Below are 14,870 nucleotides of genomic sequence, written 5' to 3'. Positions count from 1 at the left end.
GAGAAAATGACATGACATCCCTGAAAAAGATGATGGAGAAGTCAAGGGTTTCCAAAACCTATGTGGAGATGAATAAGATTATCTCCTAGGTGACAGGTGAGATCATTGATACCATCCCCTACTGGGACTTTGTAAACACGTTGCTTAGGAAATGTTCTGCTATGCTCAAGCTAGTTATGAAGTTTGAAGGAAAAGCCAATGAGAGTGTCTCCAAGTCTGTTGTTGGCCCCCATCCTGCAAGAAACACTGCCAGCCCTGAGAGTCCCTAACCTGCCTACCTGATTCCCCTGCCAGCACTCTACTGGGTTTCTTGTATCTCCACGTGACTTCCTTCTTTGTTCCTTATTGCAGTTTTGTTTTTTGTTTGTTCATTGTTAGTTTGTTATTCTTTTAGTTTTTATAATGGAAAATTTCAGTGATATTCAAAAAACACAAACTAAGTGATTTAGGAATGGGAAGTACCCAATGGCTTTGGTATCCTATCTTCCTTTGCAGAAGAGCCCATCCAAATGAAGATGAATATCGGGGCATCACTGATGTCTAAATAAAAACTGCCCATCCTTAGTGACAAGTATTTCCTTTCTTCCATGAGATCTCTGAGCAAACATTAGATGTACTCCAAATCCCACAGTGAGAATATAACACTTAGATTCAATACCTGCTCTTTCCATTTTTGCCAGTAACTAATGGAGTGAATCTGAGACCAATTTTCACTCTATACTTGTCTTTTGATGTCAGTATCTGACATCAAGCTATTGCTCTCTAATGGCGCATCTTTTCTCTAGACAGCATGCTGGAAGCTATGGAGCAGAGGCAAAATACCTGACCATGACTAAAGGTTTTACCTTCAGATCTATGTTTCCAATTTCCCCCATACATACCAATATCTCTATTACTCTGATAGTTCTAAGTCTCCACTTGAGCCATCATGAGCAAAAAGTCCTGAAGGCATTAAAAAACCAACCTCTGGGATTTAGAAGAGAGAAAAGTAAGGGAAAAAAAGCTAGAGTTAAGTCAACACAGTATAATTAACCAGAAAATTATTCTTTTGGATCTTATACTCTGGATGTGACCACACCTATAACAAAGAGGCCAGTAATAATTCTGAGTGGAAAAGAAAGCTGGTGCCTGAATAGCTAGGAAATTAATGTAGTTATTGGACAAAACTGGCTGTTTGTTTCTCCCAGGGAATAAAAGAGGGCATAAGGGGCTCATGAAAAGGTCTTTTTCAGATCAAGATCTGGGCTTCTTTCAATGGTTTTTATAGCTTTTTATAACCCCAACTGGGATAGTTCCTCCCCCCCCCACCCTTTCCCAAGGAATAAGAGCAAGTGATTGTCCACAAGATCTAGGGAAAGTAGTTATCATTATTCTTTGAAAGAGGAGTCCTCTAGCAAAGAACATCAAATCTTTCTCCACTGGTCTTTAGAATCGGCATAGAGCTATATCTGGGAAGAGGGATAGTCTGAATGGATGTGGGAAGTTTCTCCTTGCCTCCAGAGCTCCCATGCTATGGCTTTCATAACCTGAATCATTCTCTGGAAAGCCCAAAAAGGATCATCTTAATTTGGAAAGGCCCAAATGCAATCATCTTACAACTCAATCAACTTCCCCTAAGGGCTTAGGCTCTTTCCTGCACACAAAAAGAAGAGTTCATTAGAGAAGCCAAGTTAAATGGGGAGGGGTGGGAGCCAGAGAAAGGGTTCATTTTTATAAATTGGAAATAAAATGGGAAAAAATTTTTAAAAGAGCAAAAGAAAGGAAAGAAGGAAGAAAGGTAGGGAGAAAATGAGAAGGAAGGAAAAAGTAAAATTAAAAAAAGAAAACAAAATGGTACATACAAGAACACTAAGGGTTCCAAGAAAGAAAAGAGATAACTGTGGATTGGAGTAGTTGGGAAAAATCACACAGAACATAAAATCTCTGACATATGAGGAAAAAGACATTTCTTGGAAAACAAATATCAATAAAGCATTATCATTAGATTACATTAGATTAGTCACTCAACAAGCATTTATTAAAGTCTTACTATATGCCAGGTACTGGGATAAAATAAAAATGGTCTTTATCTTTAAGGGACTTATATTCTAATGGGGAAAGCAGCATATATAAATCAAAATATGTAAGCTAAATATAACACAAATGTAAGGCAATTTTATGGAGCAAATGGTACCGGCAGATGGAGATGGCCTGGTAAAGGCCTCTTGGAATAAATGGCACTTGAGATTCAAAGGAATTTAGGTATTCTAAGAGTCTGTGATTGGGAGAAAGAACATGTCAAACATAGGAGATGGACACAGAGAGTGCTATGTAAGAGAAAAAACAAGTAGGTCAGTATGGCTGGATCACTAAGTGCATGAGAGAGAAGAGAATATAAGAAACTTGAAAAGCTAGGTAGGGGTCAAATTGTGACAAACTTTAATTGTCAAAGAACTCTAAATTTGGTCCTGAAGGTTATAGGGAATCACTGGACTTTATTGAGGGAAACTGAGGTGATTATGGACAGAACTAAGATTTAAGAAAATCACTCTGACAACTGAGAGAAGAGAATTTACAAGAAGATTAGTCTATTGTAATAGTGCATGTAAGTAATGAGAAGACAGGGTTGTGGCTCTTAGGAGAGAAAAGAGAACATAAAAAGAGAGATTTTATAAAGGAAGAATAAACTAGATTTGGTAATTGAGTGTCTATGTAGGTTAAGTGAAAGAAGGGAATTAAGGTCAGAAATGAGAACCTGGGTGATTGGAAGTTCAGGAAATTGAAGGTTTGAAAAAAAAGAAAACATGGAATTCTGTTATTCTAGACATACTGAGTTTGAGAAGCTAATGGGACCTCAAGTTCAAAATGTTCAGCAGGTAGTTAATGATACAGAACTGAAGCAAAAGGAAGAAAAAGGCTGGATAAACAAGGGAATCACCTGCAGAGATGACAACTGGACCAAAGTAATAAGAGCCCCAAGTGAAAGAGTGTCAAGAGAAAATGGTCCATCAGGACAGATCCTTAAGTAATACTTACAGTCACTGAGTTTGATATAGATGGAGATCTGAGAGACTAAAGAGGAAAGAATCAGATAGGTAGAACAACTGAGAGCTGACTCAAGGAAAACTCAGAAAGGAATGTGCAGGAAAAAGTGGACAATTGTGCCAAATGTTGCAGAAAGGACAAGGATTGAGAAGATGCCAATAGATTTGGCAATTAAAAAATTACTGGTATTTCTGGTCAAAATGGATGCCTGAATGGAAACAGTGTAGCTCCTATATATCTATGTTAACAAACAACTAAAAATCCCTCCAGGCCAAATAATGATCAAAAAACTCAGTTTAAAAATTCAGGTAAAGACAGAGAAGCTTCTGAAAGAATCATCATCGTAAGATAACCCCAAATTCAATTTAAACTGTTAGTAGTTGGTGGTATAGGAAGTACTAGAAAAATCACATTTGTAAAAAATGTGACTCTCTTGACTGGTGAATTTAAGTCATGGATAATTGTTTTGGGAAATCAAGATCTATCCTCTTCCATACCATTCTAATGAAGGTTTTATTAAATTCAACATATAAGATAGAACTGGCCAACAGAAATTTGGTGATTTGAGAGATTATTATTACATACAAATTCAATGTGCCATTATATCTGATGTTAAAACAGAAGAATTTACAAGAATTCATCTAAGTAGCTTAAAAAGTTAATACAAGTATGTAAAAATATCCCTAGAGAAATCCACTGGAAGAATTTCTAGTACTGACATTTCATGAAAAGTATTCCAACTTTGAAAAGCCCTTGACTAACTAGAAAATTTATCAGAGACCTAACTTGAAGTTAGTTTCTGTGCCTGGCTCTTGTACCTTTACTGAACATCATGGATCCAATACTGGCAGCACAATTATCAAAAGTTCTTAAAGACTGCGCATACAACTGCATTTCCTGATGAAGAAGCTAAGAGATAGAAGCTAGAGCCCAAAATCAGATGTCTATTTCTGTAGGTAACTATCCTAATAATGTCAGCAGCAGAGCCTGTTTGCCACTTTATTATATGGCAGAGCAAATCAGGTACTTAATATTTGGGGTCTTGAAGAGATGAATGGACTGTAGCATAAACGTTGCAGTTTTTAAAAACATATTTGGACTTGCTTATTTAACTTTGTTGGACCACAATTACATTTCCCTAGAGTTTCAAATATGAATGCTACAGTCTAAACATAGTATTCAGTAGTGAAAATTGTTTATTATTGTCATTCCTATTCCTTTTTTGGTACAGGTCATAATAAAGTTGTATTTCAAATACCCAAATGTCCTAACTTTCCCCAGTCAAAGGACTAATAGGAGTATGTTAGAAATTATTCACAGGTACTACTAGTTTCCCACATCAGACTAGTAGTTCGTTCCTATTTTATGGATTGGAGTAAAACCTCAATATCTTTCAAGTTTTACCACTGCACATCTGAATCAAACTTAAAGGATACTTAGGCATTTTGGGGTGACTGTTTTCTCTTCTAATTTAATTTTATTAGGAGTTTGTTCACTGTAGTTTCATTACATATTAAATATGAATTTTTTGGTTTGTTATCTTTGTAACTTTCAAAGGATTTAATGGATATAATCCAGTGACTTACCATTTATCATCATAATTCCTTCAGATTTCATTTTAATATTTTGAATAGAGAAACTAAAGTCCCAAAGTCATTTAGCCATTTAGAGTATTTCTGACTCTGATTCTCTATTCCAGTTACTCTGATGCTTTTGGATTATTCCTAGCTTTGCCTGTTGTTTTTTACCCTATAAACAAAGGCAGAATTGATAACTTGCTCAAGCTATCATTTTTTATATAGTAGTACCCAGAAACAATCTTATCATGTGACTTTCATTAATGGAATCTGGGTTCTCATTTTTCCATAGCTGTGCACTGCAGCTGTTTAACTGACAACATTCAGTCTAAATTATTTTGCAACATTAAGGGGAAGAGAGAATGAATAAAAATGAACTTTAGTCAAGTTTTCCTCCTTCAAACTCTTATAAAAAACTCCATTCCATCATGTTAGGATCTCTGTGGTAATCTGTGAGATCTCCGGACTCCTCAGGATAATGCTTTTAAATACATACAGTGAAATAACACAGGATTACAAAAGAAACTATGATGAAACAGAGTTACAAACATATATATATATATATATATATATATATATGTGTGTGTGTGTGTGTATGTATTTTAAATTTTACTGATACCAAATTCAAAACTACTATCCTAGAAATTGCTGTCTATTCTTCTTCAATTGAATTTTTTCCTCATAATTGATCACTGTAAGTTAAATGTTACCAAATTTGTTGTTCTTTTATATATTCAACCCTTTTATTAGGGCTCTCTCCACCACTTTCATTATTACGACAAAGCAGAACAATACCAACATTTGCTATATTACAAACATTTGGAACAGTTATTTCCATATTTCTTTTAGATGATTTAGGCTTTTTTAAAATAAATTTTATTTTATTTTCATAAATACAGTCAAGCAAAGCACTGACCATGTCTAGAAAATTATACCAGAATCTGCACCTCAAGTCTACCACTTCCCTCTTAGGAGGCATGTTTCATTATGACTCTTCTGGCACTATGTTTGGTCATTGTGTTCAACAGAATGCCCAGGCCTTTCAAGGTTGGCTATTTTGACAATATTGTTGTCAAATGATTCTTCAGATTCTGCCCACCTCATTCTGCATCAGTTCATATAAGTTGCTAGTTTTCTCTGAAACTGCCAGTTAACTCATTTCTTAAAAGCACAAGTTAGTAACTTTGGAACATAGTTCCAAACTCCCTTCAAGAATGGCTAGACCAGTTCACAACTCCAGCAAAAGTACATTACTACCTAGCTTCTTAAAACTATGGATCAAGAACCCATGAAGGGAGAGGGTCTTGTGAATGAATTTGGGGGACCCGAAATTATGATATATTATCAATAAATGTTTGATTTGTATATCTATTTATTTTATTACCCAGCTTAATGTAAAAATATCTCAGGTGAAAAGGTGTAGTGAGTGGAAGAAGTTTAATTAAGTTCCACATTACTATACCTTTTTTCCCACAGCCCCTCCAGTATGTCATTATTTTTTGCAAATCTAATGAGGGTGAGATAGAAATTTGGGTCTAATTTAATTTACAATTTTCTAATTATTTGTGATTTAGAGTGTTTATTTCACATGGCTACTGATAGCCTAGAATTCTTCTCTTAAGGACTATCTTCATATTCTTTGACCATTTATTAACTGGGAAATCATAAGTTAAACACTGGGGATACAAAAAGAGGCAAAAGACTGTACCTACACTCAATCTAATGGGAGAAAAATGCAAACAAATATATACAAAGCAAGTTATATATAGGATAAATAGGAAATAATTATCTGCAAGAAGGCACTAAAATTAGGAGGTTAAGAAATGAAATCTTGATTGGAATTTAAAGGAAGTTAGAAAGTTTAGTAGACAGAGATAATGGAGGGAGATCATGCCAGGCATAGGAGACAGATGGTAAAACATGCTGTGTAAAAAAGATATAGAGTGTCTTATTCATGGAACCAGCAAGAAGGCCCATGTCACTGGATTGAAGATTATAGGTCAGGGAGTAATATGTAAAAAAATGTTAAGACAGGTGGGAACTAGGTTATGAAGCACTTTGAATGCCTCGTTCAAATGAGCATTTTGTATTTCATTCTGGAACAACAGGAGTCATAGGAGTTTACTGAGTGGGAGATGGGGGTTAACATGATCAAACCTGAAATGCAAGAAAATCATTTTAGTGGATGAATGGAGGATGTATTAGAATGGGGAGAGACCTGAGGCAGGCAAACCTACTAGCAACCTATTATAATAAACCAGGCTTAAGATGATGAGGGCCTAAACCAGAGGGGTGGCAGTATCAGAGAAAGGGGTGTATTTGAAAGTTGGTACAAGGGTAAAATTGACAAACCTTGGCCACAGATTAGAAATGGTGAGTGAGAAATAATGAGGACTCTTAAAATGACTCCTAGGTATAAGCCTGGGAGACAAGGAAAATGGTGTTGTTCTCTACAGTAATAGGGAAGTGACTGAGAGAGGGTTTAAGGGGAAAATATTGAGTTCTGTTTTGAGTATATTGAGTTTAAGATATCTTTTGGACATCCAGTTTGAGATGTCTGAAAGGCAATCAGAAATAAGAGACTATAATGTAGGTCAATAAAGAGTTTGGAGTAGAAGGGATAAATTTTAAGAATCATCGGCATAGAGATGATAATTAAATTCATGGGAGCTGATGAGATCTTATTCTAAATATGAATCAAGTTCCCTATATATCCCCATTCATCCACTAAAATGATTTTCTTGCATTTCAGGTTTGATCATGTTAACCCCCATCTCCCACTCAGTAAACTCCTATGACTCCTGTTGTTCCAGAATGAAATACAAAATGCTCATTTGAACGAGGCATTCAAAGTGCTTCATAACCTAGTTCCCACCTGTCTTAACATTTTTTTACATATTACTCCCTGACCTATAATCTTCAATCCAGTGACATGGGCCTTCTTGCTGGTTCCATGAATAAGACACTCTATATCTTTTTTACACAGCATGTTTTACCATCTGTCTCCTATGCCTGGCATGATCTCCCTCCATTATCTCTGTCTACTAAACTTTCTAACTTTTTTTTAAATAGCTTTTTATTTACAAGATAAATGCATGGGTAATTTTTCACCATTGACAGCTGCAAAACCTTTTGTTCCAACTTTTCCCCTCCTTGCCCCCACTCCCTCCCCCAGATGGCAGGTTGATCAATACATGCTAAATATGTTAAAGTATAAGTTAAATACAGTATATGTATACATGTCCATACAGCTGTGCAAAAAGAATCGGACTTTGAAATAGTGAACAATTAGCCTGTGAAGGAAATCAAAAATGCAGGTGGACAAAATTAGAGGGATTGGGAATTCTATGTAGTGGCTCACAGTCATCACCCAGAGTTCTTTCATTGGGTGTAACTGGTTCAATTTACTACTGCTCTATTGGAACTGATTTGATTCATTCATCTCCTTGTTGAAGAGGGCCATGTCCATCAGAATTGATCATCATATAGTATTGTTATTGAAATATGTAAAGAAATGAAATCTTTTTAAGAGAAACTTTTTGCAAAGATTTCCCTCAATTTACCAGTAGACATTGTAGGCTTTAGCTAATGTTTATGTTACTACAAAAATCTGGTGTTATAATTAAATTAGCCACGAAACTAATAAAAGTTTTATCAACTGTCTGTGTGTCTGTGGAGATTGATGAGAATCACAGAGAGGTTGATATTGGTTCAATAGAAACTTTGTTTTAAAAAAAGTAAAACTCCTCCAAATATTTGTCCTAAAAAGGAAAGGGACATTGTATATGTCTCATGACTGAGTAAAGAGGTCTCTAATTTCTTTATTGCATTTTTGCTTCTAAGAAGGAATATACACAGGACATCATGGTCCCTGAAATTATCCTAGAAAAGTTGATAAGAAGCTAAGACACACAAAAATACTTGCTATTCAGAATTGCATTTAACTATCTAGAATGCTCTTAGCTTTGTCCTCAGTACATACCCCTTATCAACTAAGACATTTAGTTTACTGGAGCTTATATATACTGACCCACAAATTTCTTGTCAGCCTTCTTCATATTTATTAGTTATATAATTATGATGCACTTAGAATCACAAAATCAAAGAATTTTAAAATTGGAAGGTATCTCAATAGCCACTTAGTCTAATCCATACATAAGTAATTATGCAACTTCTACTTGAATGCCTCCAAGGAAAGAAAACCCCAAACCTTTTGAGGCAGACCATTCTACTTTTATACAATTTGAATTGTTACTAAATTTTTCCTGACATCAAGGCTAACTTTTTCTCTTTATAACTTCTACCCATAGCTTCTTGCCTTCTGGAGTCAAACAATATAAATCCAAATCTTCCTCCACGTGAAAGACCTTCAAATATCTGAACACAGCTGTTATATCCCAAGTCTCTTTTAACCAGGCTAAATATCCAGTTCCTTCAATAGATCTTCATATTATGACTCAAGGCCCTACATTATCTTACATAACTGGAGATGTCTCAGATTGCTCTCCTGTGTATCAATGTATTTCTTAAACCATGATGCCCAGAACTGAACTTTATATGTCTCACCTCCCTATTCCAAGAAGTTATGCCTCCCTTAATGTAGTCCAAGTGTCCTATCATGTTGTTCATACTGAATCTACAATCCATAAAAATCCTGAAAATTTTTTTGTTGGGATAATGTCTGTTTATGATTCCCCCAATTTTATACTTATGAAGCTGGCTTTTTAGAATCATATGCAAAACTTTACATTTATCCTACAGAATTGAATTTTATTAGATTCAGCCAACATTTTAGCCTTCAAAGATCCTTCCAGATCTGTCATCCACTCTGTTGGATTTTCCTTCCTCATTTGTGTAATTTACAAATTTGATGAGCATACCTTTTATGATCTATGTTTTTACCTAAGTCATTGATTAAAAATATGAAACAGAACAGTCACATATAGATCCTCCATAATCCACTGAAGATTTTCTGCCATTTGTACACTGAATCTTTAACAATTGTTCTTGGAATCTTTCGTTTTACTAGTTCAGAATAATTTGGATTGTATAACTGTCTAATCGATACAACTCCATCTTCTCCAGTGGAATAGGTATAAGATTCTTTATTAAAACAAAAAACTAAAATCTAGAGAAGCTATATTTACAATATTCCTCTCTTCTACTACTTCTTTAATCCTGTAAAAAGAATGATTGAATTAGTCTGACATAATCTGTTCATGCTCTTTGTAATCACCACTTTCCTCTCTACATGTTCACCAACAATCTCTTTAATTCACTGTAGGATTTTTCCAGGAATCCAAGTTAAGCTTATTGACCTATAGTTTACAGACTGTTCTTTTCCATTTTTTTTTTTTTAATGGGACAATCATTATCTTTCAGTCTTGTGGAACCTCAACCACTTTTTATTATCATTCAAATATCAAGGAAAATTAAGTTAGTAACATTTGACATTCCAAGTTTTTCCAAAACATTCCAAGTTTTAAGATCCTTGAATGTACTTCATCTGGACCAAATGATTTGTTTTCATCAGGGCTAGGCCCTCTTTTACTCATTTTGGATATCAATCCCTGTTAGTCTTTTTCCTTTTTTAATTTTGAGTAGAAAAGTCACTCCCCTTTGCAGAGAAAACAGAAACAACATAAGAATTAAACATTTCTTAATGTCAATATTGCTCATAAAACTTTAATTTTTTTTTAAATTCTGAACATAAACACCAAATAAAACAAAGATTTCCACATACAAATCAGAACTTCTAGAAAGAGGATTATACATGAAATTGCAAATCAGTTATGTACAGTTTGCTTTTCCTTTTAGATATATAATAAATATAATCAATTTAATATGAAATTTTGAAAATTCATAAAGCTTAGCTAACTTTATGTCTGTGTTTTTATCCTTCCTCCTGGTTTCTGTGATTAAAAAAAATCCTTCATTTTTTTTTTTCAAAAAGCAAAAATCTACCTTTCCTCCTTTCTACCACTCATTCCCAGTTCAGAAAGAATGAAAAACAAAATTTCTATATTAAACATGTCCAAAAAAGTATATTTCATTCTGCTCTCTGAGCCTTTTACCAAAACCTCTATCAGGATATGAATACTAGTAATGACAATAAAAATACTAACAAACATAGGCTTTAAGGTTGGCCAAGCATTTTACAAGTAGCAACTCTTTTATCTTCACAATAATCCTAAGAAGGAAGGTTATTTTTATCCCCATTTTACAGACTTGCCCAGGGCCATATAGCTGATATATGTCAGAAGCAGGATTGATACTTAGATCTTCCTGATTTCAGGGTCAACAACACTCATCCAGTCACATTTGGTCATTATAATGATTAGAGTTCTAAGTTTTTCATAGTTGCTTTTCTTAAATATAATAATATAACATAACAACATTATATGGAAAAACAAAAACTTTCAAAATCTTAAGAACTCGAACCACTGCAATGAACCACTGTGATTCCAGAGGACTGATGGTGAAACAGAGTTGATTGACCCAAAAAGGAGATTTGTATTTTGACCAATAGATAACAATTTTCAACCTTTGTTCTATAATAGCTACTTGGTTGATTTTATCAGGTCTCACCATTTCAATGATCAATAGAGATTATTCTCAGATCTACTTGTCCAGCCCTTTTAGATATACCAAACTGAATGATCCATAGGCATCTTAAACTCAACAATTCCAAAGCTGAAATTCATTAGCTTTATCTCTTTTTCCGTAACTTCCTTATTCCTGCAGGAGAATACAATAATCACCCACACTCACAACTACAACCCGATGTCATATATTCTCTTTCTTGCTCTTTCTCTCTTCCTATAATCATTCAGGGGGTCAAGTCATGTTGTTTCTACCTTATTAAGAACTTTCCTATACACCCTGACACTGCACCCATCCTGGTACCAAACCTTCATAACCTTCTCAACTACTGCAGTTTCCTGCTAGTCTCCTTGCCTATAATGCATCTTTCACTCAGCTGTCAAACTGACCTTAAGATGTACATCTGACCATTATTACCATCCTTATCAATAAATTGAAGTCATTACCTTAAAGATCAAAGATAAAATCTTTGGGGATTTGAAAAATCCTCCCTTTCTAGTCTTCCTACACTTTATTTCTCTCTCCCCCCCCCCCCCCCACCCTCCTTTAGGGACTCTATGATGCACTAACGTTTTCTACAACATTCTCTCACAAAAGACCCTTTATCTCCAAATCAAAAATATTTTCATTGGTTGCCTTCCATGCTTAAAACACTCTCCCCTTCCTGCTAGGTTTCCTGTCTTCTTTCAAATCTCAGCCAAAGTCCCACCTTTTTCAAGAAACCTTTTCCAGTCTACTTCAATCTACAGCTTTCTCTTTAACACTCTTCCCCAAATAGAAATTGAGGATTGCCCATCAATTAAAGAACTGCTGGACAAGCTGTGGCATATGATAATGATGGAATATTATTTTTGTGATATATGAAATGACAAGCAGGATGCTTTCAGAAAAATCTGGGAAGACTTAAATGAACTGAAGTAAAGTGAATAGTACCAGGGGAACATTATACAAAGTAACAGCAATACTTCACAACGATCAATTGTGAATGACATGATTATTCTCAGGAATACAATGATCTAAGACAATTCTGAAGGATTTATGATGAAAAATGCTATCTACCTCCAGAAGAAGAATTGATGGAGTCTCAATGCAAATTGAAACCATACTTTCTAAACTTTTTTTTATTTTTTTTGGCTTTTTTTTTTTTTTGGTCCGTGTTTTCTTTTACAACATGGCCAGTAGAAATGTTTTACATGACTACACATGTATAATCTCTTAAACTGCTTGCTTTTTCAAGGAAGGAGAAGAGAGAAGGTGAAAGAGAATTTGGAACTCAAATTTTTTTTTGAATGCTTAAAAATTTCTTACATGTACCTGTATATAATTGTATGCATATCATTTTCCCCATTAGACTGTGAGCTCCTTAAGAGCAGGAACTAATTTTTTTCCTTTTTTTTTTTTTTTTTTAAAAGTCAGGACAAAGCACAGGCATTAGATAAAATGTTAGCTGACTACTGTCATCTTCCTGAAACTCTCCACCTATGAAATAACAAGGAAAAGAACTGATTCAAGTAAGTTACCCTTTACTTTATGCCAAAACCTAGAAACAAATATTTATACCCAAGAAAGCAGATCTGAAAATATGCCCCAATGAACTTAGATGGGAAAGAAAGGGAACGAAGGCAAGCAATTATCCATATTAAACCAGGATCATCTCTTCCAAAGGGCTTCTATTCACTACCTAGAAATAGGCTAATTTTAGATGATTCTATAATAAACAAAACTGACATTATTTAGTTTCATGTCCTTGGTCAATTCATTTAAGCTTTCTCGATCTCAACTGCTCATCTATAAGATGATGAAATAAGTAAGGAACTCTAAAAGTCTTTGTCCAGTTCTCCCTTGTCCAATTCTAAGATTGCTTAATTCAAACAGACATCAAAATTTGATCCAATTTGGGTCCTACACCAGAAATCTTTGAGGATTTACTTAAGACTCAAGGATTTTTTGGAAGTAGACCAAAAGTCAGTTTCAGTCTCTGGAAAGTAAGAGGAAGGAGGAATAAATCAAATTGTCATTTGCCTCACTCAATTCTAAGCAATACACATGTTAAACATATATTGGATTATTTGCTGTCTGGGGAAAGGATGTGGGGAGAAGGAAGAGAGAACTATTTGGAACACAAAGATTTGCAAGGTGAATATTGAAAATTATCTTGCATGTATTATGAAAATAAAAAGCTATTATTAAAAAAAAGATTTTAAAAATTGTAAGCAATACTTACTTCCCTTACTAGAAAATCTTTTCAATTTCTCAAATTCTCATGCCAAAATCTAAGTCATTCAAGTTTCAGTCATTGACAATCAAATCAAGAGCTCAAAGAGCTAAAGGCAAACCTGCCACAACATGACCCATTTCATTCTCCCCAGGCAACTATTTAAGACAAGGCTAAACACTAGTGAAACAGCTTCACCGTCAGTATGACAAACACCTGATTCACCTATCAAGTAACAAAGTAAAAAAAAAAAAAATTTGGTCAGATGTGTTCATCACTAAAATTTACATAAACACAAACCAGGTAAGATTCATGGGCTTAGTATAAGAATTTTAGTCTAATAAATTTGGAACTTCTCTCATGAAGTAAATTTGTCTTGTTCTCCAAACACTGATATTTTTCATTCTCCCACACTGAAAGACTATCCCTTCAATGCTGCTGCTCTTTTCATATGAAAGCAACTTCCTTCTATTTCACAAATCATTTCTCCATCCAAAAATTCTTGGTTTTGTAGATCTCTGAAATAATAATATATACTAGGGAGAAAAACTATTATATAATAACAAATTCTGTTTCCAGTGCACTATAAATTGATGAAATAGAGGCAGACACAACACACACACACACACACGGAGAGAGAGAGAAGTTCAGGCTTCTGCCTGACAAGGTGAGGCTTTTTGCCCCCTCATATTGTAAAGGAACTAAATACAAAGCCAGCAGATACATGAATAGATTTGGGGAAAACCATCAATGGAAAAGTGATGTAAAATAAATAACCCTGTGACAGTTGTAAAAGAAAATGAAATTAATAAGTCACCGGCTACATAATCAAAGTCAGATATTTCCATATCTCTAATCCTCTCTACACTGTAATAAGTGCAGCTAGCAGTGAAGATCATTATGATCATTTAAACAGACCACAAGAGAATTATCAAGAAATTCAGTAAATCAAAACGAGACCACTCCCTCTCTAGTGAATTTAACACAAAGCCCTGGGGAATTTTATGTGATTATTTTTATTTAAACAATTTATCAACCAGGAAAAAGATTATATACAAAGAATTAAAATATACTTCATCATGATATACTGTTCCCCCCTATAAGCAAGTTTGAAATGTTTAACTTCCCAGCTTTAAAGTTTTAATGCCATCAGCAAGTGCAAAACCATTTCTGCAAAGATGGGGGTTCTTCCTTCTTTGTGGTGGTTGTTTGTTCTTGTTCTCAAAGAGGACCATGACAATAGGAAAGTCATATCATGACTTGCAAGTGAATTGGATTTAAGTGAGGCAGTGCTGTGCAAAGTTACCAGCCTCACTTTGCCCTCCAGAACCATCTGGGTCCAGAGGTAAGATATAAGTCAAAATGACGAGATGGCCCCAGATGCAGAGGGAGACCTTAGTCTTTCAAAGTTCTTTCTCAGGTCTCAGTTTGTCTGAAGTAACACCTGTTCA

At 34.7% G+C, this 14,870-nt stretch overlaps 1 protein-coding gene across 4 annotated transcripts in view; it reads right to left on the bottom strand.

Annotated features, from left to right (window-relative positions):
• Positions 1 to 14,870, bottom strand: part of AHCYL2 (adenosylhomocysteinase like 2) — a 143,743-nt gene that overhangs the window by 125,152 nt on the left and 3,721 nt on the right. The gene's annotated exons all lie outside the window — the stretch shown is intronic.

This window comes from Sarcophilus harrisii, chromosome 5 (genome assembly GCF_902635505.1).
Source record: "Sarcophilus harrisii chromosome 5, mSarHar1.11, whole genome shotgun sequence".
Classification (NCBI taxonomy): domain Eukaryota; kingdom Metazoa; phylum Chordata; class Mammalia; order Dasyuromorphia; family Dasyuridae; genus Sarcophilus; species Sarcophilus harrisii.
Note: the sequence above shows the minus strand (reverse complement) of the source record. Positions and strands in the feature narration are given on the sequence as shown.